The sequence below is a fragment of the Lissotriton vulgaris genome, chromosome 2_1 (genome assembly GCF_964263255.1).
Source record: "Lissotriton vulgaris chromosome 2_1, aLisVul1.2, whole genome shotgun sequence".
NCBI lineage: Eukaryota > Metazoa > Chordata > Amphibia > Caudata > Salamandridae > Lissotriton > Lissotriton vulgaris.
The window spans coordinates 1797530799-1797555865 of record NC_141687.1 but is presented as its reverse complement, the minus strand read 5'-3'; the positions used below and the strand labels follow the sequence as shown (position 1 = coordinate 1797555865).

Genomic DNA, 25067 nt, shown 5'->3' with positions numbered 1-25067 from the left:
AGGGGAGAGTGCCAAGGAGGAACCTGCAGCTGGGGAGTTTGAGCTGGTGTTGTCGGGCAGTGAGACAGATGGCGGGGAGGAGGGGGGGTGGACGGAGCAGCCGGTGGACTGCTCTTGTAGGTAAAAAGGAGTGTGCAAAAAGGAAGGGGGAAAGGGTAAAGGGCCCTTGAAGGTTCCCAAGCCGCCAGCTTCTTCATGGGGCGAGGGAGGGAGTGCCCCGCCCCCTTCATGTGGGGGGTCAGAGTGCAGGTTTGTCAGGCCAAGTGTCCTGGTCGGACAGATGGGATACCATGTCCCTTGAGGAGCGGATACGCAACCAGCATCGCATTATTGAAGAAACCGAAACCAGATGGCAGGTCCTGTGTACAGCTAGGGAGACAGGTTGGGAGATGGTGCCGGGGGGGCGGCCCCCCGGCACATTGTCTTGCCACAGGGACAGCCAGAGGCCAGGCCACAGGGACCTCTGGGTCCTGAGGCGAGTGGGTATGGGTAGAGGGGGCAGGGACTGGCTTGATGTTGCAGAGGCCTGATGGTGCTGGGGCACCCTCAGGCGTAGACGGCCTGGGGGGAGGGGACAAGCCAGCGGTGGAGGCTGGCAGAGGCAAGGGTGGACCGGTGGGGCACAAGACGGCCTCCAAACGCCAGGGCGAAGCAGCAGGGGGTCTGCAGTGGCCTGCCCTCCACCAAGGGAGCAGGCAATGGCGGCGACTGAGTGCAAGTTTTGGATTGGTGTGCAAGGGGAAGGTGCGAAGAGAGTGGTGAGTGAAGTGCAGAGGGCGCATGTGGAAGCGGTGGATGAATACCAGTTGGACTATGATGAGGACTGTGAGGAATTGGAGGAGGGGGAAGTGTGTGATTGCATGGATTGGGGGAAGGGGAAGGCGGCAACAGGGCAGTTTGGTGTTTTGCAGGCGCCACAGGCCAGCACCAGTGGGAGCAGAAACTGAGTCAGAAGAAGCGGACGCCAGAGGAAAGGCTCAGGAGGCTCCTGTGAAGCTATCAGGTGGAGGTGCCTGGTGAGATGCCTGGGATGACGGACCAAAAGGGGTCAGAAGAAGACCTGCCGGTCAGTGGGTGTGGGGGTAGGGTCGGTTAGGGACGCAGGGGCGCCGGCTGCATTGGCAGGGTCTGCAACGGGGGGTAGGTATGCCTGTGGTGGGAACAGGTGTCCAGACTGACAAGACAGAGGAGCAGGGTGGGAAGGACGAAGGGGGGGACGAGCATCACAAAAAATTGCTGTACATGGGTCTGGCTATGCCACTTGGGTCTCATTTGTCTGATAAGACGAGGTCCTGGGCTATGGAAGCATGAATACGTGGACGTGTTTAAACTGCTCCACAGAGAGATACAGGCTAAGGAGGGTTTGAAGGAGGAGGAATGGGAGTTGACTAGACGGTCGTGGGTGCCTGTGAATATGGAAAACTGGACGCCGGCATTTCTTATTTATGCCAGCATATATTGCGAGAAGCATCTGGATAGGGCCAATACTTTTGTTTAAGTACATGGATATTATCAGGAAACCCCAGATGCAATTTGGAGGGTTTGCCTGGCTTAGTTATGATGAAGAATTCAGGGCTAGGATTAGTGTCAACCTGGATAAGCCTTGGGGAGGGGAGGTCGATCGGAACTCTGGGTACAGTGGTTGTCATCCACTCAGGCGGTGGCATCTACACATACGGACAGCAGCCTCCCGGTCTCCTACTGGCCGTTTAAGTCACGTCCCGCCTAGTCTGGGGGAGGAGGGCAGGGAGCTTCGGGAAGTCATAACACCTACACAGGGGCAACAGGTCAGAAGCCCAAGCCGCAGGGGCTACTACTGGGGCCCGCTGGAATTTTAATAAGGGCTTCTGCATGAAACACCCCTGTAAATTTAAGCACAAGTGTTCCAAGTGTGGCTGACGCCACCCGGTCACGCAATGTTTCACCCTGGCCACGCCCTCCAAATAGTGGAGGATTACTAAAGGGCATGGGTAGGCTAGGCCAAAGGGCCCCTACACCGGTTGATGTGGAGGCCATCAGTCCATGGCTCTCTAGGTACCCTGATAGAGAGGCGGCGTTGAAGATACACTGGGGGTTTACGGAGGGATTTCGGGTTGGTTATCAGGGGCAGAGATGGGCGGAGAACTTGAAGTCAGCAAGGGAATTGCCTGGTGTGGTGGCAGACAAGTTGTGGAAGGCAGAATTGTGGGCCTGTTTGACACGTGGCCCGTCCAGGACCTCATTATCACACCTTTGGGGGTGGTGCCCAAGAAAGAACAGGGGCAGTTTCAGTTGATTCATCATTTATCCTGGCCCGAGGGGAGCTCGGTGAATGATTTCATTGCGGAGGAAGATTTCAGGGTGTTTTATGCTTCAGTTGATGATGCCGTCAATTTGGTGCAGGTGTGTGGTTGGGGCGGAATTGGCGAAATGTGACATTAAATCAGTGTTTTGCCTCCTTCCCATTCATCCGGCTGATTTTTCCATGTTGGGAATGCAGTTTGAGGGGGCCATTTTTTGTGGACAAGGTTTTGCCCATGGGTTGTGCGATCTCCTGCACCCTGTTTGAGACATTCAGTTCCTTTTTGCAGTGGGCCTTTACAGACAGGAGTGGGCGTCGGCTGGTGTCGCACTATTTGAATGATTTTCTGTTCTTCGGGAGGGGGAGTACAGGGGAGTGCAGGAAGGCCCTTTCCCAGTTTCAATGTTTGGATCAGGATTTTGGAGTTCCTTTCGCCCCAGAGAAGACAGCTGGGCCCAGTTGTTGTTTGACATTTCTGGGTATTGAACTGGATTCGGTTGCCTGGTCAGCACGTTTGCCAGAGCAGAAAGTGACAGAGATGCAGGCTTTTCTGCTGCATGTGATTGGGGAGAAGAAGATTGACCTGAGGGCGGTGCAGCGTCTCCTGGGGCTGCTGAACTTTACGTGCCGGGTTGTACGGGCTGGGAGGACTTTCTGGAGGCACCTCGGCACGGCCATGTCTGGGGCGGTGCTCCCACATCACAGAGTCAGAATCATGATGGGGGTCCGGTACGAACTGCTGGTATGGCAAGATTTCTTGTCTTCTTTCCACGGTGTGTCATTGGATTTTGTGACCGATAAGATGGTGTGGCAGGTGCAACTTTTTTCTGATGCTGCTGGTGCTGCCGGTTTTGGGATCTTCTGGGACGGGAGGTGGTGCGTGGAACAGTGGCCAGTACATTGGCTGAAGCAGGGCAGGAGCATTGCTTTCCTTGAATTTTTTCAACTGCTAGTTGCGCTACAGGTGTGGAGCCCCGAGTTTCAGAGCAGGTCGGTGCTGTTTCATGTGGACAACAGGACAGTGGTGGACCTCGTGAATAATTAGAAGGCGAGGGACCTGCGTGTGCTGCGCTTATTGTGAAGTTTTATGCTTCTATTTGTGATTTAATGTGCTGTTTAGCACGCAACATGTCCCAGGCACAAGCAATGACATTGTGGATGCGTTGTCTCATTCGCAGTGGTAGCGTTTAAGGAGGCTGGCGTCAGGAGCGGAAGCTTACAAGACTACGGTGCTGGAAGGTATCTGGCCTGGGAGGAGTGAGAGTAGTAGACCTGGTTGAAAAGTCCATAGGGGACTCTACAAGGCGCTCTTACAGGTTGGCGTGGTCTGAATTTGGGGCCTTTCTTGGTGGTGACTGTGAGACGTGGAGTAGGCCCAGGCACAACTGTGAGCAGGGAGTCATTCAGTATGTTCTGGATTGCATGGACAAGGGTCTGTCACAGACTACGATTGCTGGGAAACTGGCAGGGATCTCCTTTAATAGCACATTGTTCTTAGGTTTTTATCCGGCTAAGGGCAACTTGCTCAGCAGAATATTGAAAGGTTGGGGGCGGGTGAGACGGATTTGGGGCAGAGGCTCTGAGGGGGGCGATCACTTTTGACTTGTTGCAATGCCCGTCGCCGGAGTTGCCGCATTGCTGTTACGATGACCACGAAGTAGCGGTGGTTTGTTTGTGTATGATTTGCATGTTTTTGGGGGCTTTTCGGGTGTTGGAGTTGGTGGGGACAAGGGGTAAGCCGGGCAGGGTGTTTGAGGATGTAGTGTAGTTCCTATATTCCCAATAGGCTCTGCGCATTGGAATAATATAGCCTATAGATGTGACGTAGTACTTGTGTCTACTAGGTCTCTATTGAATATATTAAACTTAATTGTGAGTGCCAGCTAGCTCAGAGGTCACTAGAAACTTTCTTGAATGAACAAGAAGGGATTAGTTTCTGACAACAGCATAAACATGACAACTTTGTTTCCCCAAGATAAAACTGATCTTCAGAGTCGTGGAAACAATAGATAGATATTTTACTCAGTCAATCGTGCATGCTTCGTTTCACCAGAGGTGCAGAGAAATAGAGAGACTGGCGTTTTCAATAAAAGTATTTATTGAACAGTCTTCTTTCTCATGCAGAAGAAATGAACTGCTACAATCGTAATACTGGCTGTAAAGTATAATGCGTACAGAAAGAAGAGTATTATAAAATAATACTGTAAAAGCAGGGTATGGTTTCTAAGCCATAAAATACATTCATGAATAAATAAAGACTAAAAGTACTCAACTGGTGCTTCTAAAATACGCGAGGGAAGAAGTAAGTGGGGTGTAGCATAAATTTAGTATTCTTTTTACCAAGAATCTATCCAAGATTTCTCTTAGGGTCTAATCAGCTCCGTACCTTGGTTTAGAATGAAGGAGGTCTGGTATCTCTCTGTCTCAGGACTCGATTTCCCAACACCCCGCAAGGGGAGCTTGGAAACACTGGAGCTAGATTTCTCGGCAAGAGAGAAGACAGCGTTTCTCTCAGTGCATCTGCTGGAGGTTTGGCTTCCTTCGGCACTTGCTGCGGCAGGATGCGTCGGGCAAGTAGATAGTCCAACTGCTCCAAACCACTGTGTGTTTGCTAGGGCAAGTGTGGGCATATTTATACCTTAAAGGTGCCGAGTTTACCGTAAAGTTGGACATAATAACGTCATCAAATAGTCTCAGTTCTTTGAAAACTCCATGAATTTTTGGACAAATCAATATTCAAGCGAGGGGAAGTCCCTAACTGCTGAAGCCGAATTTTCCAAGAAATCGTTGTGGATTTTCGGAACTTGTGGAAGTAGCCATGCCGTATTTGGACTGCATGAGCTTTGTCTAAATATGGTTATGATTTCTATGCCTGTATAAGGATATGGTGATTTTTACCAATGTAAGGGCATGAATCGGAAAAATTACACTAAGGTCCTAAAATGCTATACAACAAGGATGTGTGTTGAAACGGGGGGCGTTCGGGTATTTGGTTAGGCCGTTATAAAATGCACCAGGTGGGGAGGGGCAAGTAGGTGTGGCTGGGGGAGAATGGTTGTGCAGGGGCGTACCCATTAAGAGAGGGGAGTGAGTTTGACCAAGTGGCACAAACATCAGATGGAAATATTTTGTCATGCCTCTCAGAAGCAGTGACTGCTTTCCAGTTGCTTGCAGTGTTATGGATGGCTTTGCGGCGCGTGGGCAATGACCCTGCTAAGTATGGGACGCATTTGTTTCGAATAGGCGCGGCGATGGCGGTAGCCAGGTTGGGGTGGTCCTGGGACGAGATCAGGAGGATTGGGCGTTGGAGGTCTCGCTGCCGCAAGCATTATGTGCGCAAATGAAGACGGGTGAGGGTGTCGAGTAGGCGGTAGGGCTGCTGCAGCTGTGGGGATTTTGTCAGCTGTGCTAATCTCTTTTTCTTTCGTAGGTTGTGTTGGGGGTCCGGGAGCCAAGACGGTTACCGGAAATTGTCGGGCACTCTTTTGTTCATTGGGCCTCAAAATATGGGGACAGACAGGTGTATGGCTGTAGCCTGGGTTTTCAGAGCAGCCACCACGAGGTCTATTGGTGGGGTAGGAGCGGGATGCGATGGGGAGCCTTGTTGCCTTGGCTGACGAAGAAAGTGGCTCAGCAGGGCTGCCCAGACATGATTGTGATACACTAAGGGGAAAATGACTTGGTCAAGCAATCGGGAGTGTCCCTATTACATCTGATGCAGCGGGATCTGGAGACAATGTGGGGCAATCTGACTGGCGCCTGTATTGTTCGGACTGAGTTTGTGCCCCGACTTATTTGGAGGGGGGCACTGAAGCCTGCAGCCGTTGAATGCGAGGCGAAAGCTGAATCGTGCTATGAGAATTTTTTGTGGTAATCATGGATCAAAGTAATCGCTAATGTGGGGCTGCGGCGTGAGGAGCCTCTCCTTTTTCAAGATGATGGAGTGCACCTTTTGCTCATGTGGAATGCATACTATATGATGGAGATGAGGGATACCATTAATAAGTTATGGAATGAGTCCATCTGGTGCCGACATGTGTGAAAGCGAAAGGTGCACTGGAGCTGGAGGGAGGGGCAGGTAACCGCCCTCCGGGGGTTCCCTGTTTGGCAGTACTTGGGTGGGGGTCCATGACGGGCATACTCACCCTTCCGGGGAGGGGGGTACAGGCACAGGATGGGGGTGTGGCTGGCAGGAGTTTGCTGGCTGGAGATGCTGGAGGAGGTTGAAAGAGAAGTGAGGAAGCGAATGGTATAAGTGAACAGGTTGTGGGGTGAATTGGGAGTGAGTAACTGGAGTGCGGGAGTGGATGATGGATGAAAGAGATGGTTAAGGGGATTGTTAATTGTTTATTGGGGTTATGTTTAAATTGGTTGTCAACCCTGTCCTAATAAATGGCCTTTTACGCTAAGCTAACAGTGTGGAGTGGTTATTGCGCGATGCGGCCCCCAGAGGAAGTGAGGTCGGCAGGACAGTCTTCCCCTGGGGTGTTCGCACGAGAAGGACTGGGTGTTAGGCAGTGTAGGGGGTGGGTTTAGCGGAGGGGTCTTAGGTTATCTTTATAAGGGGTCAGGGGAGGAAGTTCTTCCTCTTTCTGTCCCCAGCGTCTCAAGGCAGAGGTTAAGGAAGTTTTGACCGCCCTCCTACCCATTGTTTAGGAGTGGGGAAAAAGGGTGCAGTTTGTATAAGCGTGCCAGTTTAGGACGGCTTGAAATAGGTGTGAATGGTACTTGGGAGGGGTGGCGGGTCCATGACGGGCATACTCACCCTTCCGGGGAGGGGGTGCAAGCGCAGGATGGGGGTGCGGCTGGCAGGAGTGCGATGGCTGGAGATGCTGGAGGAGGTTGAAAGAGAAGTGAGGAAGCGAACGGTATAAGTGAATTGGAAGTGAGTAACTGGTGTGCGGGAGTGTATGATGGATGAAAGACATGGTTTGATGGGATTGTTAATTGTTTATTGGTGTTATGTTTAAATTGGTGGTCAACCCTGTCCCAAAGAAATGGCCTTTTACGCTAAGCTAACGGCATGGAGTGGTTATTGCGCGACAGCAGTTCCCCGCCGCATGCGCCTGGTTCCGTTTGCTGCGCCTGTTCACTCCCGGCGCCACCTCGATACCTCCTCCAGCCTCAACAGCCTGGTTCATTCCACCCTCAGTTCAGTCCTTGCTAACTCCCTTCAGCAGCGATTCCGTATTTTTCTTGCAGGGGGGGGGGTTGCATGCTAGCTTTGGGCCGTGTACCCCTATTTAACCCCCCTCAACTGCTTGCCTTCTTGCCCCCTGATTGGGGGGGCCATCAGCTGCCTTTGGTCAACCAACCTGGTCACCTCCTCTTTTGCGGGCTTCCCCGATGGGTGGGGAAGGCTTCCCGCCTCCGGGCGGCGTTAGCCCCGGGCCCCGATCGCGTCCGGCTGCACCTTCCCTGGCCCGGGTTTCCAGTCTCTTCTCAAACGGTCAAATGGGCTAAACCTGTAGCACAAATTTTCTTAAATTGAGAGTCCCAAACTGCTTCCTAAACTATATCACCTTCTAAAGTGACCGCAAACTCTGCAGATTCCGGCCCGTGTTGTCTTTCCTGTTTTTTCCCCTTTAAGTCCTTATAAATACAATACAATGAGGACCGAGGTCCTCTTACAGTTTTTGACATAAAACGCACATCCTACTCAGAGCCATCTTAACAGCATTATAGGCCTCGGGCCAACCAGAGTGCTGGACCCTGCCTATACAACCACTCACAGGAATAAAACTGTTGAAAGGAAAATTATTTATAAATTCTTGTCTGCATGGAGCCCATATGCTCGAGCGCGCCCGGGGCAACTGCGCAGCGTGCCCATGCGCTAAGACGGCTCTGATCCTACTTTTGAGATTTGCAAAAATATTGTTGATGCCATTTTCACGGAAAGCACATATATGTCCAAGTTGGGGGTTCGCAGAGATATATATGTACATTGTGGAAAAGGAAGCAGAATGCATGTCCTTCAATTTACAAATCTAAATGACTTCCTTATGAGGAGGACTTTCTTAAATGTAAGTATGTGCCCAGGTCATGATAAGTGATTGACTCAGTATGGATCGCCATTGCAAAATAAGACACTGCTGTTTGCAAATTGGATGACATTTCAGATTGCAGCTGTGCACAGTCACCAAAACCCAGGAAGCAGACACAAAGCTACAGATGCGGCCTGCAGTGCACAAGACGTGCACAGGACCTGCAAAAAGCATAGGTATTGGATGTCAAGCCAGACAACGTGAGGAAAAAAAATTAAGAGAAGGTTCACTGACAATAGACTGGAAATACTGGTTGAGGAATGTGTCAGTGAAAATGACAGGCGCTTTGCAAAGCCTCTCAAGCTGTGCCAGGTGCCACCACAAAGAAATCGCGCCAACATCCAGCTGCCGGGCAGGGCTGTGGATGAGATGCTAGGCTCGCGTTGTACAGCTGCGGTAGAGGTGGTACAGCCTGCAGTCACTCATTAAGGAAAAAGTAACCACCAGAAGGTGGGGAGCTTCAGAAACAGGCAGTGGCTCCAGCACACAACCACTCTCTGCAACTAGGAGGAGCTCAGTGAGGCAGAAGTCCAGGGAGTTTAGTCCTCTGTAGACAGGAGTAAGCATCCTACTTGTAAATATCTTACACATTTATTTTACGCATCTAGGTACTAGCACCTGTAGCGCATATACCAAACCGGCAATTGCCACGTTCCGTCACAAGCGCCTGCACCCCCGCCTTATTCGCTCACACGTCTAGGCACCAGGCGCTAACCCACCCATGTGCTTGGTTGACAGTTTAGCGTTTTTTAACTTTATGTGTCTCTTGTTTGTCCTTTTTTCCTTTACAGGTACAAACTGAGAGGAAATACCTCTTACATATATCAGCACCTTAACGCGTGCTTCACATACAGGGCACTGATAATCACATAGATCCCTGTAACACCCCCACACATAGGTCCTGAAGAAAGCCAATTTAATAAAAAGGCCAGGCTGAAACTAGTCGACCACACTGGACGTGGGAGACCATAAGTCAACCCCTACTAGTCCCAAGCCTTTGTTTTTAACTTCTTCCTGGGGCCCATCAATAAGGTAACCGTTAGGGACCCCAAGGACAGAATTTTAAAATCTCACACAACACACCTTCACAGCACACTCACCTTCCAAAAAACTCGCTCCGCAGTAATCTGGCGTTGCAACACACCTGAGGTGCACTCGGTACCTCGGGTGGGGCCCGATTATGAAGCATGCCACCAACTAGGTTGGTGGGTGAGGGCCTTCATTCTAAACTAAATGGTTTCCCATGTAGACACATAGCACACAGAAATAGCTAGTTCTGTTTGATTAACCACTATATCCGAGGGGAAACAAAGTAGCTACTCTAGTTCCACTCTCTTCCTTGATTAACAAAATATATCTAGCAATGCCAGAAAAATTACTTCAGTGGTTACAGGCCGGGCAACACCACTAAGGAACATACAGAAATTAACATGTTTTGGCAAAACTTGATGCCCACCCTTGGTTACCAATCCACTCCAGGATGTTAATTAAAGCCCTTGTCGTTCTTCAGAAATCCATGCACAAAATAGCACCTGGTTTTTCTTCCAACCAATTTCAAGCCTTACAGGCCTTGTCTTTAGCTGCCCTGGCAAACCTTTTGCTACTTCCCAAGGCAAGAAGAGTGACCTTGGGAGAGGGGTTCTTCCCCATTGCCAGGTCGAGACTGGGGCAGTCCATCCCACCTACTATGCGAGCTGGAACCAACTTGGCCCTGTTTAGGATATGTCTGAAGTTCTGGCTCTTTATTTATTTATTTATTTATTTAATTTCTTCTATAGCGCAGGAATCAATCCCGTAAGGGTATCTCCGCGCTTTGCCAACTGAGAAGGTATTAGGTAGAGCAGCCTAGGGATTATATGGATGGAAATGCTTCTAGGAAAAGAAGGGTTTTTAGTGCCTTTCTGAAGGACAAGTGATTTATGGTGGTTCTTAGGTTAATGGGAAGATTGTTCCAGAGGGCAGGACCAACAGCGGAGAAAGCACGGTCTCCATGCCTATAACCTATAATGCCTTTAACCAATAACTTCACAGGACTGCCCCCCCCCCCCCACCCCCACTCTCAACCAATCAACTTGCTATCCATTGCCAATGTATTTCAAGCAATTCCTGTGATGCTTATGTTTTTAGTATGTTGCGTACGTGCACTTTAAACATTTAAAAATATAACATTAACATGTAGTTGCACATTCAGGTCTGTTATTGGGACTGACAATTGCTATTTAATAGAAGTCACACAAATTTGCAAGGACATAACCAGTCTCTATCCATAAACATGTTTACATTTTCAAAGCATAGTACACAATGTTTTACCACGCCTCATAATATGGATAAGTGTGCTGTCAAATCAGCATGCCTTTTCTACCCATGCAGTGTGACTGTAATGCCCTCTGGCATATCCACAATGCTCTCCCTATCCCATTAGATCTTACTAGTCAAGTTAAAGTTCCAGTTCGAGCATTTGTATAGCGCACTACTCACCCAGAGGGTCTCAAAGGGGAAGGGGTTCAATATTTGTCGAATAGCCAGGTTTTGAGTTCTTTTCTGAGGGAGATGTGGTTCTGAGTAAGGCGGAGGTGGGTGGGGAGAGAGTTCCAGGTCTTGGCAGCCAGGAAGGAGAAGGATCTGCCACCCCATGGTGGATTTCCGGATGCGGCGAGGGCTTGATTTGACGATCTTAGTTGGCGGGTGGGTTTGTAGAAGGACAGTCGAGTGTTGAGGCATTCGGGTCCTAGATCGTAGAGGGCTTTGTGTGCGTGGGTGAGAAGGCGGAAAGTAATTCTTTTGTTGACGGGAAGCCAGTGGAGGTCTTTTAGATGTCCGGTGATGTGATCTTGGCGAGGGATGTCTAATATAAGTCTTGCTGACGCGTTTTGGATGCGCTGGAGTTTTTTCTGTAGTTTTGCTGTAGTTTTGCTGTGATTCCGGCGTATAGTGTGTTACCATAATCCAGTCGACTCGTGACCAATGCGTGGGTGACAGTCTTTCTTGTCTCGAGGGGGATCCAGCGGAAGATCTTTTTGAGAATGCGAAATACGTTGAAGCAGGAGGACGAGACGGCGTTGACTTGTCTGGACATCGAGAGAGTGGAGTCTAGGATGAAGCCAAGGTTACGTGCATGGTCTGTGGGTGTGGGTGCTGCGCCCAGAGTGGAAGGCCACCAAGAGTCGTCCCAAGCTTAGGGGAAAGATCCTAGGATGAGCACCTCAGTTTTGTCTGAGTTGAGTTTAAGGCAGCTATGTTTCATCCATTCGGCTACTTCTTTCATGCCTTCGTGAAGGTTGGTTTTGGCGGTGTTGGGGTCTTTGGTGAGGGAAAGGATTAACTGGGTGTCGTCGGCGTAAGAGATGATGTTGAGGTTGTGTTGACGCGCGATGGAGGCGAGAGGACTCATGTAGACGTTGAAGAGGGTGGGACTGAGTGATGATCCTTGTGGTACGCCGCAGATGACTTCGGTGGCCTCTGAGTAGAATGGGGGAAGTCCCAGCGAGGAATGAGATGATCCAGTCCAAGGCTTTTCCTTGTATGCCGATTTTGCTGAGGCAATGTATAAGGGTACTGTGGCAGACTGTGTCGAAAGCGGCGGATAGGTCGAGTAGGATGAGGGCCACTGTTTCTCCGTAGTCCAGGAGTGTTCGGATGTCGTCGGTCGCTGCAATGAGGGCGGTTTCGGTGCTGTGTTTGGCTCGAAACCCGGATTGAGATGGATCAAGGGAGTTGTTGAATTCGAGGAAGGCAGCTAGTTGGCTGTTGACAGCTTTCTCGATGACTTTGGCCGGGAATGGGAGGAGGGATATGGGTCGGTAGTTTTTAAGTTCAGATGGGTCTGTTGTTGGTTTCTTCAGAAGGGCGCTGAGTTCGGCGTGTTTCCAGCTTTCTGGAAAGGAGGCAGAGTTGAACGAGCAGTTGATGACCTCAAGGAGATGGGGTGCGATGATGGAGTCAGCTATGTTGAAGATGTGGTGGGGGCAGGGGTCGGTGGGCGAGCCAGAGTGGATTGAGTTCATGAGGCGAATGGTGTCTTCAGTGGTGATTGGGTTCCAGGCGCTGAGGTTGTTAGTTGGCGGAGTGGGATCTGAGGGGGGTGGGGAGGGTTGATCGCTGGGAGTATTCTCGAAGCTGTTGTGGATGTCGGCAATTTTGTTGTAGAAGAAGGACGATAACGCGTCGCAGAGGTCTTGGGAGGGAGTGATGTCGTTGGATGCTGCGGTGGGGTTGGTGAATTCTTTAACGATGTTGAAGAGTTCCTTGCTGTTATGAGAGTTGTTGTCGAGACGATCCTTGAATGCTGATTTCTTGGCGGATCGAATCAATTGGTGGTGTTTGCGGGTGGCTGACTTGAGGGAGGCCATGTTGTCGGAGGTTGGGTTTTTTCTCCATATCTTCTCCAGGGTGCGGCATAGCTTCTTGGATTTTTTAAGTTCGTCATTGAACCAGGGAGCCTTTTTGCTGGCTGATTTCATCTGGTGCTTTTTCAGGGGTGCTAATTCGTCAGCACTGTGGGTAATCCATTGCCTGAGGTTGATGGCCGCTTGGTTTGGGTCCATTGAGAGGGTGGGAGGGTTTTGGTTGAGTGATGTGAGGAGTTGGTCTTGACGCAGATATTATACATCCTGAAGATGTGCTCTTGACGCAGATATTATACATCCTGAAGATGTGGTCATGGCATTGTGGGGACAAGTGGAAGTGGAGGAGCATTACGCAGTGTGTCACAACCACTACTGTCAATCCCACCACCCGCATGGCATAAGTCATCCTCTCCACCTTTCACAGCAAAGCCAGGTATGCAATGTCCACCACCCCAGACAGAAGAACAAGGATTTCAACCAAGGCAGCCAAAGCCAATAGCCAGAAAACAGAGGGCCTTCAATCATTGTCACAAAAGGAAGATGTTTGCATGCCTACTGGAGGGCTATTCCGAGGGGTTAAGCAGTCAATGCTAGAAGTAACTGGAGAAAACTACTGAGGTGGTACCTAGTACGGTGAATCTTCTCAACTCTACTGTGACAAATGATTTGCAACACCTCACACAATATGCTTGACATGTGAGTTGTTACTGCACTGTATGTGGCTGTAGATACCCTGGTTACTTACCGGTAATCTTCATTACTCTGAGTATATTCTTTCTCGTAACATGATTTACTCAGTGAGCTTCATCTCCCCAACAGAACCCTCCAAGCTATTTTTCACTCGAGTTCTCCCATTCCTACCAAACATGGCCCAGCTCCTTCACCCATGACCCAGTACAAGAGAAGCCATGATCCACTGACTTCCTGTTCAACTAGCAAGCCCAGTAATCAAGCACATGAAGCCGATAGCCAAACAGGGAGAGAGGGATGGGAACTCACATGGTGATGAAGACTATACTCAGAGTAATGAAGATTACCGGTAAGTAACCAGGGCATAACCTCTTTGTAACATATAACTCGCCACATGATTTACTCAATGATCATATACCAAAGCCAAGCGGCTTCATACTCACCAACAGGAAACCACAGACCAGAGCGTGAGGAAATAGAAAAAAAAACTGCCACCTAACAGAAGGGGCGCCAATCAAGAGCAGGCAAGCCGGTCTGTAGAACAGCCTTAGCAAAAACCCCAGCACTAGGACCACCCAACACCACCCGATAGTAGTCCATGAACATGTGATGTGAGACCCATGTTGCGGCCTTACAGATATCCTCTATCAAGAACCCATTGAAAGAGGCCTAAGAGACAGAAATACCCCAGGTAGACCTACCCTGGATCCGGGAGGACACCTTTGACCCCTTGGAACCGTAGGCAAGAAGGATCATCTGCTTAACTCACCTACTTAGGGTGGAAAGAGAAGGCTTATGACCCGATCTCAAAAGTTACAAACAGATTTTCACACTTGCAAAATGCCAGGGTCCGCTCCAGATTAAACAACACTACTCGCCTGACATCCAGCATCTACCTCAGATCCAGGCACTAGGGAGATGGTTGGCAGAACAACCTCCCTGGAATGAGTGGCAATGCAGTGGACCTTGGACAAGAACTTAAGATCGGGGCGCAGGACAACACCATCCAGCAAGACACGGAAGAAAGGAGGAGACTGCAAAAACAACCCCAACTCCCCAATCCAACCAGCGGACATAATGGTCACCAAAAAACCATCTTCATGGTCAATAATTTTACGCCCACCGACCCCAAGGGCTCAAATGGAGCCACCTGAAGGGCCTGTAACACCAACAGAAGATCCCAGGCCAGGGCAGGACAAACCACCCAAGAACGCTGCAGAAAACACCTACGCATCAACCGGGCCACCATCGGATAAAGCTCATCCAAATGAGGACTATGGATGCCTGCAAAGCCACCCACTGAGCCTGAAGCGTAGGAGCCAGGCCCAACACAAAACCATCCAACAGACAGTCCAGCACCCTGATCGGATCCACCAAACCAGAGTCCAGACCCTTAGAAACACACCACAGAGAAAAGGACCCCCAACACCAGGAATAATACTAAAGAGTTGCCGGATGTCGGGAACCCTGAAGCAAGTCAACCACTTCTGCAGAGCAGCCACCGGATAAGAGGTTCACCCTCTCAAGAGCCAGGCCTGAAGATGAAGCAGATGCAGAACCCCTGCAGGAAGATGTAAACCCCCTCAGGGTATACCAGAAGATCAAGAATCGCCCAACACTCCAAAATGGCAAGCTCCTTCAGAAGAGGATACCACTGGTGACGAGTCCAGCCCGGTAAAATCAGCAGAACAAACTCCTTTTCCTGGTGGATCTTGCACTGAACACAGGCAATCAAAGGGAGTCAGATGAAATGCATTAAGCAGGGTGTCAGGCCACCTGAATGACATTGCACCAACCCGTCACGCTTCCAGATGGGAAGTAATCGCGCAGAAGCGGGGCGGCTGAGCATTGTCCCTGGCCGCAAACAAGTCCACTGTCGGACACCCAAACTTTGTTTGCAATACATGGAACACCACCTCTGACAGAGAAATTAAAGACATGTGGGGAAAACCCTTGCTCAGGTGCTCCGCCTCACAATTCTCTCTCCCTTAGAGAGACACTGCCCGCACAGACAACACAGTGCCCTCTGCCCAGGTGAGAATCTCCTGAGCTAGGAGCCCAAAAGGACTGGACCCTGCAGCCTCCCTAGTAAATGAGGTAAGCCATCACAACCTGATTGTCCATTCAGACCAGAACAGAATGTCCCGAAGGGCCGATGAAGAGTCCAGACAAGACATCTGAACCGCCTTCAGCTCCCGGAAATTAGACGAGCTCTAGGTGACCCCCGATAAGGACCAACTCCTGGGTGGCAACCAGATGTGTTATATGTTAAAATATTTATAGAATGCATGGCTGCCCCAGCAACGTGGCATCCCTGTGCTAACAGTCTGGTAAAATGGGAGGCAAAGGCAGTTTAGTGATTGGAGAAGAGCCAGGTCTTAGCCATTCTGCTAAAGATCCAGTGATCAGTGATGCTACGGATCGGGGGAGGTAGAGCTTTCCATAGGGCAGGTGCCAAAGCTCTGAACGATTAGCCACCTGCTCTAGCCCTGCGTATCCGAGGTACTCGTACCAGATGCAGTTCTGCTGAGCTCAAGGCATGGGTGGGTACGTAAGGGGAGCACATAGCACTCAAGTTCCCAGGGCCGAGGCCCTAACAGATCTTCTGGATGATACAGAGAGCTTGAAGTGAATTCTTTGTTCCATGGGTAGCCAGTGTAGCCAGTGGAGGAGATCGTAGACCTGACAATGTTTAGGGAGTGCAAACAGAGCGCAGGCTACAGTGTTCTGGGTGCGTTGGAGTCTTTGGATCACCGCTTTGTTGGATCCTAGGAGTAACACAATTCAATAGTCTAGTCTAGCCATGATGGTGGCTTGGATAATCAGCTACCTGATGTGGGAATCGAAAATACCTAAAATAGGCTTTTGGCCCCGTAATAGTCCGAAAGAGGTGCCTGCAGCAGGCTTAGCATGAGCCTCAAAGGAGAGTGGACAATGATTCCAACCAACCACCCAGGTTCTTGACCACAATTTAGGTGAGGGGTGCCCCTAGAGCAGGAGGCCACCACTAGTTACCCCAGAGGTGGGAGTCCCTGTCCAACAAGAGGATTTCAGATTTGGTTGAGTTCAAATGCAAATAGTTGTTAGCCATCCAGTCAGAGATGGAAATTAGATCTTCCTGAAGTGTAGTCCTGGCTGGGGTTATTGGAAAAGGTAAACACTGGCTGGGTGTCGTCTACACATTACACCAGAGAGATGCCCCGGGCTGTAGCCATCAGGGCCAATGGTCTGACGTAAACATTGAATAGCGTAGGGCTCATAGCTGAGCCCTGGGGGACACCACACTATAGCGGGTGGGAATGGGAGGAGAAAGGGGGGTGGTGATGACTTGAAAGGTCCGGTCAGCCTGAAAAGACGTGAACCCGGAGAGAGCCATGCCCTCGACACTGATCTCCGTCAGCCGTGAGACTGTGCCAAAGGCTGCACTCAGATCAAGCAGAATCAGTGCAGTGGTTACACCCTCATCCAAAGAGGAGCACAGCTGTTCTGTGACTGCCTGCAGAGTGGACTTGGTCCTATGTCGTGGCCGGAAGCTGTTTTGAGATGGATCCAGTATTGATTTGATTTCCAGGTATTGGGTTAAAATAGAGTTGACATAAGATTCCATGATTTTGGATAGAAACAGGAGCAGAGAAATAGGATGAATGTTTTCAGGCTTGGACACCTCCAAAGTTGCCATTTTCAGCAGAGGAACAACTTTGGCGTGTTTCCATGACTTAGGGATTGACACTAAAGATATGGACAGATTGATCAGCTCCAGGCTCTCAGGTGTAAGACGATGTTGGAATTTTGTTAAGAAGTCAGGTTTCAGAGGGTCATCTGGAACCCTAATTTTACCTTGGTAAACAGCGTTTCCAGGGCTTTAAGGGAGATAGGAGGAAACGAGGGAAGGGAGTGGGTCTCAAAGCCCATGGGCAGTCTCCTCCCAAGGCAGGAGGGGGTATCCCCAAGGCAGAAACTGCTGTAGATACGCTCTAATTTATTAATGAAAAATGTGGCCAGTACTTTGCATTGCATATTGAAGCATATGGGACTGTCAGGGGCCGGGGGTGATTTCACCATATCCTTCAGGAGTGTAAAAATAGTTTTGGTGGGGTTGCTGCTAGTGGTGATCATGTTGGCGTAGTGTGTGACCCTAGTCTTGCGGACTAGTTTATGGTATGCTTTGATTGCAATTCCATACCATGCCTTAGCCACCAGGTCATAGGACCATCCCTATGCCCGTTCTAGGACCTTACAGTTCTTCCTAGCTGTGGTGAGTGGCTCATTAAACCAGATGCAACTTTTTGTGGTTGATCAAGAAACTGGATCTCCCGAATCTCGCACACCATCTGGACGTGAAGAGTCCCCTTGGAAAAAGAAGAGGCAGAAATCAGCTAGTAATCAAGGTACGGGAATACCCAAATTCCCTCCCTACGGATGAGTCCAACCAAGAGAGCCAGGACCTTAGTGAAGACCCTCGGGCAGAGGACAACCCAAAAGGCCATACCTGGAACTGGAAATGCTCAGGCCCCAGATAGAACCTGAGGAACTGCTGGGATGCAGGGTGAATGGGCAGGAGGAGGTAGGCATTGAGCAGATCCAAGGAAGCCACCACATCACCCTGAACCAGTAAGGGAAGGATGTTCTGCAAAGACAACATCTTAAACTTAACATGAGGGACACACACCCTTTTCAAATCCAGCACAGGACGGAAGTCCCCTGAAACCTTCCTTACCAGGAAAACAATGGAGTAAACCCTTGAACCCTTTGACAGGCCAAAACAGGACAAATGGCCCTTTTTTCAAGAAGATCCTGAACACCCGTCAAAAGCGCCTCCCTGTTTGGTGCAGCTGATGGCAAGGGAGTGGAAAAAAACTCTGGAGGCGGAGAGTGGAAGACAATCGAGTAACCCTCCCTGACAATTCGCAGGACCCACTGGTCAGAGACCGACCTTTCCTAAGTCCCCACAGTGAGCCGACCCACAGGGCCCCACATATAGTCAGAACTTCGAAGTGGGGACGGAACCACCATCCAACTGCTGAGCCTGGGCTTTGTGCGAGAAAGGGGTGCCCCGGCTGCAACCCCTCCCCCAAAAGGGCAAGCTCCGCCTAGGAGCAAAAGAAGAACTGAAGGCCCTCTTGGGACCAAAGAATTTCTCCCAGAAGGACGGATGGGAGCCAACAGCTTCCTATCCTCTGCCAATATCTTCACCATCTCCTCCAGGGGAGTGCCAAACAGTTTACAAATACTGGTATTTCATTTAATCAGAAAGGACCTCTGTGCCGCTTCGAACAAAGAAAGGGCAGATGGCAGACCAGGGTCCAGTACATCCAGTCCACATGTACAATAAATTTGAAAGTGGTGCATTCACTTCCCACACCCGCCGTCTGGAGGTGTCAAAAATCGCCAAGTTTTCAAGAAAAAAACGGAAGGTGCACTTGTGAAGTCAATCCATACGAATAAGAATCTGTTCCAAAATTACTTCTTTTTATTCAAGCCCTGTCTGTTATTATGCCGTTTATGGGTAAGTCGCTGCTTTATTAGCGCATACAGCATTTTGTCACTTCAATAAAGTCCCTTGACTGAATAGCGTTTACTGTTTTTTTTTCCTCCTTTTCGATTGCATTTTACTAGACTCTACAAAATATACTGTTACTGAGGCCAATTCTGCCATTTGAGGTTCAAATCCATTTTAACTAATTGTCACTGCTACTGATCAGCTTCATACAAAAGAGCCCTGACGAAGGTCCCTCTGGCAAAAATCGGGAACGAAACGCGTTGGCTGTGTGCCAGTTCTAAAGATCAATTTGAATCAAAAGAAGTAATTTTGGAACAGATTTGTATTTGTGTGTATTGACTTCACAACGAGTGCACCTTCTGTTTTTTCTTGAAAACTTGGGACTTTTGACACCTCTGTGCCGCTTCGACCTTCCAGTGGCGCAACCAGACCTAACGCCATGCCTGAATAGCAGCACCCCCCTGCCCCTGAAGCACCCGTGCCCCCAAGGTATCAAAAGAAATGTCTGACAACAGTCTTGTCAGCTGCTCCATGACCGCCAGGGTAGGTATGATGTTGGTGTAGGAGAGGTAAGCAGATGCCCTAATGGAGAAGTTAGATGTGGCATAAGAACTCTTCACTGCCGCCTCCACTCTTTTGCCCACTGTGTCTAAAGAAGAGGCATCCTCTGAAATTATGGACCCATGAGGAGCAAACCCAGCCATCAGAGAATCAACCTTCACAGCAGCATGAAAGTTCTTAGCAAAATCCTGAATAGCATATCATTTAAAGAGATAGCACAGGAAATACTTTTTGTCCACCTCCTGCTATTGCCAATCGACTTCCAGATAGATGGGTGCAAAGGCAGAGACTCAGCCTCATGCTGCTGGTACTGCCTGAAAAATCATCTGCAACCTCCTCAACCAGAGGTACTGAAAAAGGTTACTCTTGATGTGCTGCAGGTCCTCCTTCAACTCCTGCCCCTGCACATATCTGCCTCGGAGCTCATCCTCCTCCGCATCAGCTTCTTCACTGGTGGAAGGCTGAAGGTGCTGCTTTTTAGGGGGTGGCGGGCCCTCACACTCCCTAAATGCTGCAGCCAAAGCAGCCTAAATCATCTGCTGGATGGCCTGCAAGGAGGGCACCTCCGCAGGAGCCTGCATGTTAGGGCCTGCCTCTATGTGGGGTCCCTCACCAGACTCCATCCTGCCACACACTGAGTGGAAAAGAAAACTCCCCAGTGATCAGGAATAAGAAGCACATCATAATGTAAAAAAACACACACACAACCCAAAACCCTGCAGGTTGCCAGCCAACCCCACATCAACAGCAGCGTGTTTACTGAGAACAGGAAGCCACGTCCACATTTCCAGGCAAATCGCCAGTATGGCAGGAGTGCATGATGCGTCATGTCATCAGTAGATCAGCGCCATCGTAAAACAGCCAACCGCCCTAACGCAGCCCAGGAAACAAAAGTAGTGGGAGAAGGCACCTTCCGGCCCGCTGTACAGCCGGACCAGCAGCACGATTCAAGAAGTGCCCTTACGAAATAAAGGCGGGAGAAGGGTCAGAACCACACCGGACCAGCTGCTACAATGAACGCCTCCTCCCCTCAGAATGAGCCTGCTGAAGCAGGGCCACCACCAATGAAAAGCTCCCTCCTCTGACCCTCGCATAAAAAGCCCCATTAGAAAAAGTAAAGGCGCGAACAAGAGCCCGCTTCACAGAGCCTCCACTTCTGGTACCAGGGTTGGCTACATCACGACCTCGCCCCACTTACCTGAATATCACACTCGAAGAGTCTGCAGCGCAGAACAAAAAAAAAGGAAGTGGGGAGTTGTGCCACCTCTTATACTGGGTCAAGGGTGAAGGAGGTCGGCCATGTTGGGGAGGGATGGGAGGACTAGAGCGTAAAATTGCTTGGCAGGTTCTGTTGGGGAGCTGAAGCTTAGTGATTAAATGATGCAGTGAGGAAGACTTATGAGGAGGTAATGCAGAAATTGGAGCACAGATATGTCTGCCACAGGATCTGCAACTTGAGGGCATTGCTTGGTCTATGAACAAGCTGGCCACACAATCACTAACCAAACATAAAAGTCAAAAGGGTGCAATACTGTGGTGTTGCCTCTCAGGTACTAATGCAGATCACATCAACATTGTCATTGCTGAAGTTGAGGATAACTGAAGGGTTAGCAGCACGTCTGTGTAGGAGGTTCCAATTGTACAATTTACAGAGCTATTACTGGTTAGGTGTAAGGGGGTCAAATGTGGATAGAGGAGATATAATGCCATATATCCAAAATGAGATATAATGCCATATATCTTGCCATATAATGACTATGTTATGGTTTTCTCAGCTGCAGTATTTAATATGTCTTGTGCACTCACCTATTGTCATCTGAGTACTGATCAAGAGTGACACCTTTTAATAATTTTTTAGAATCCTGTGACTAATAAGGGACATGTGTTTACAAACAAACTTGATACATGTCCTTTTTTATTAAATCACTTTTTGTTTGCTAATATTAAAAATAGCTGTTGGTCACGTCATTCTTCAGCCATACCCCCTGCCGATCAGTCTATATCTTGCTCCAGATGTGGTGTGTGGGGTTCTCATCATCAGAATCATCAGACTTTTCCTGGTTGCAATGTTACACAACATTGCACATTGCAGTGTGGTTTTGTACCTTTCTCTGAGTCACACACTAGTGATCCCCTTTTGTGTAAATCATAGGAATCTGCGTTTTACTGTGCCCACCATTTGCTTCACCATATATATGGTCTGTTTGTATGCAGTTTTACACCTCAGTTCACATGTCCCAAGCTCCTATCATTGTATATATTGAGTTCCAAGAGCTCGCAGTGGATTATGCATCTTGCCATTGAGGACAAGTCCCTCATTTTGTCCCTTGCCGCTGCGGATCGATGTGCCCTAAACTTTTAACACTGTTCATAAGCACCACATTCCATGCACTGGCCATCTATGTACCACCAAGACCTCACAATCTATGAACCTTTCGCTAATCACATTATTAATGGACACAAAGCACCTCGTTTTCTAACTGCCTTCAGGTAAGCACTTCACTCTGTCTATGTACCACAGCTCCTTACACAGCCTTGCCAATATGTCAAAAACATCTAATTCTGTCCACTAGCCCCCAAATTTACTCACTCTCTATGTGCTTAAAAACCCTCTCCATGTTAGGGAAGTGAAAGGCTTCTTATGTTTAGCATGATGGCTTCCCTCGAATCAAAGTGGTGCACAATGAGAAACAGCACACAGGTCCTCCATTTTGGCATTAGAATTGTGCTAACAGACAGAAGCAGCCAGATTGTTCAATGTCACAAATGGCCCTTGGTTTACTCTGAATAGCCCTTCTCCAGCATTATTACAGGTCTGTCACTGGAAATACTGCATTCTGAGTGTCGGATTTTCCTGTCACAAACAGGTCTTAAACCAGGTCTAGTAATGCTCCTTCTGCTGGCAACTGAGTCAAGAATTGGCAGTGATGACACTAACAATGAACGGCATTAGAGGACAGAGGTTTTTTTAGGGTATGTCAAAATGGACAGCTTACCCACGGAAGGAAACTAGATGATGGATATTATGACTTCCTGTTACAGTGTATCGACTATGACAGGCAGCGTGCAAGGCTCCTACTAGCAACTATTCACCACTTTCCGGAGAAAGGAGTAGGTTGCAATTGCATGAAATGGCAAATGGAAATGCTTGAAAACGAGTACCCCCCTGAACATCAGTGTCAATTACTGAATCTGCATTAAAAGGCCACAGTGGAAAGATGCACATCAGCTAGAATTAGATCAAGATTTTTCTGGGCAGTGTACATTGGCAAAACTCTGGGTTTCGTTGACATACCTGCTAACTCACACGGTGCCACAGTGTGACACACAATATCGGCTTTTATTAGAGGGTCTAGCAGTGATGAGCCGATATCACACAGTGGTAGGGAAAAGAGCTAAAAACCACCGTAAATAGTGGTTTTCCAGCTCGTTTTCTGGGGCTTTGAATTACCGATGTCCATTAAGGGGTGTCATGACATCAGCACCAGAACCAGCAAGGTTTTTTCCTTTTTTTGGGAGGAGGTGTCTTGGGAGTGGGTGGGGGTTCAAAAGTGCCTCAAATGGTACTTCTCGGCACAAGGCCTGCTCCCTTCTCGGCACCGCCCTCTCCTCACACAGTGAGATTGTTCTTCAAGTTGGCAGGTATGCACTGTGTACCGCGTTTTGTGAATAGGCCCGCTGCCCACGTGGCACAGCCCCGTCCATCCAGTACAGACATTTCCAAAGAGTGAATCACTAGAGGGCAGTGGGAACAAAAGAGTAGGTTGGCAAAAAGTCCAACTATTCTATTATCTCCTGCATATGACTTTCAATGCTTAATTTGAGCTGCGATTTCTGGTGCTCAACACCAGCCCTTAATTGGCAATACTGGCACTGATGACAGTCTGCCACATGGTGGAGATGTTTGTTTACTTTAGAGATCAGCATAGCAACAGTTGTTACTTAATTCAATATACTTTAACAATTACTCGTAAATGGCAATGGGTGGTGCAAGCAGTACTGGACTGGCATTTTTTTCTTCACAATATAAGTACTGATTACTTTCTGTAAATCTAGTTTGCACAGGGTTAAAGGAGTGGAAAAATGTCACTGTGATCTCTCATTGCAAAGGCACTCCTACCTTTATTTTCCGCTCAAGACGATGGACCTTTTCCACCATGTGATGACCAAGAGAACACCTACATAGAAATTGGCATTTCAAACGGAAATAAATATTTAGTCACTAATGAGAGTTGTAAATAGTTTGAGTAGTTTTAAAGGGATTTATTTTCCAATCAAAATATAAAGTTTCTCGGACTCCTCATTCATTATTCAGATTTCAAGCAGTATACAGAATTGAAAATAGAACCAATACAGAGCATATCATAAATTGCAAAGTAGAGCATTCCATAAAGGAAGATATCCCTATTCTATGGAAAAATGAGGCATAAATTATGTCAGTCAGAACTTATGAAGAGTTCAAGAAATACAAAGCAAGAGTGAGCTTAGCATGAAGCTAAATAAATAATTAATAATTGCAAAATCTCCCATAAAGATAACATTTGCATAAAACAAATATGTCTTTACAAAGTCAGTTAGTCACAACATAAAGATTGGGGTTTTTCAGCAAAAAGCCTGCATCTAAATCTGCCCTCATTCTCTTGCAGCCGATTCCATCTCCTCTTGCTGAGCTACATCTCTGTCTGAACCTCTCTGTCTCTCCCCCAGAGGCTCCTTCATCTGCAGAGCTCAAAATCCTTTTAAAAAAAGATCGAGAAAAAGGCCCCAACCTCTCAGCTAGCAACACGTATATACTTCAGCAAAATTGTTTAAAAAACATGTGACTTTGGTCTTCCAATTGAAGTGCAGAAAACATCAAAACTTCTGGGCTGACTGTTCAATTAGGCGAGTTACTGTAATACATTTGAAATTTGCTCTAAATGATTTCCACTCCTAACATTCGGCTAAAAAAAAATCCAGTTTTCAACTAAACAGAAAACTTTTACTCCAACAAGAAATTATTATATAGGCCGGAAACTGGGAATACATTTTACAATAATAATAAGAAAATGCTTGCTTTGCAGTTTCACTCTACCTTATGAAATGAATGAGGTTTTGTTTAATCAACTGAATACTGACAAAAGCAAGCTACAGGCGCCCTACATTATAAGAAATTTCTTTCTTTCATGGAGAACAGGAAAAGGCAAGCATTCCATTCTGATCTCATGAACAGTGCTGAGGCTTTCAAGCAAACTGAATCACAGCTGTACTTCAGCTTTCCTCACCTTAAAAATGCATGTTAATTCAGTAGACATATATATGCTACTTGAGGTTCAAAATACGATTTGCGAATTAAATCTACATTCTACAGTGAGGTCAAATCTAAACGAAACACATTTAAGGCAACCATAGATTAATTGTGTATGGTTTTACATTATCCATTAAACTGAAAGCATCTGTCCAACATGTCAGCAAAGGCCTCATGTTCTCATGTGTTTTTCGGCACCCATGTTTGTGTGCCACTATTTAAATGCAGTTTTATATCTGAAGCTCAAGGCAGCTTTTGTCATAAGTTATGCTTAAAGCTGTAGGAGATATTTACGTACTCGCAGGGTATAATGTCTGGTGGTATTATACAACATTCAGTCGGTTGGACTGTTTTCTTA

General features: G+C 48.3%; 1 protein-coding gene across 1 annotated transcript in view; it reads left to right on the top strand.

Annotated features, from left to right (window-relative positions):
* TRPM5 (transient receptor potential cation channel subfamily M member 5) overlaps positions 1 to 25067 on the top strand; it is a 545198-nt gene that overhangs the window by 466194 nt on the left and 53937 nt on the right. The window lies entirely within an intron of this gene.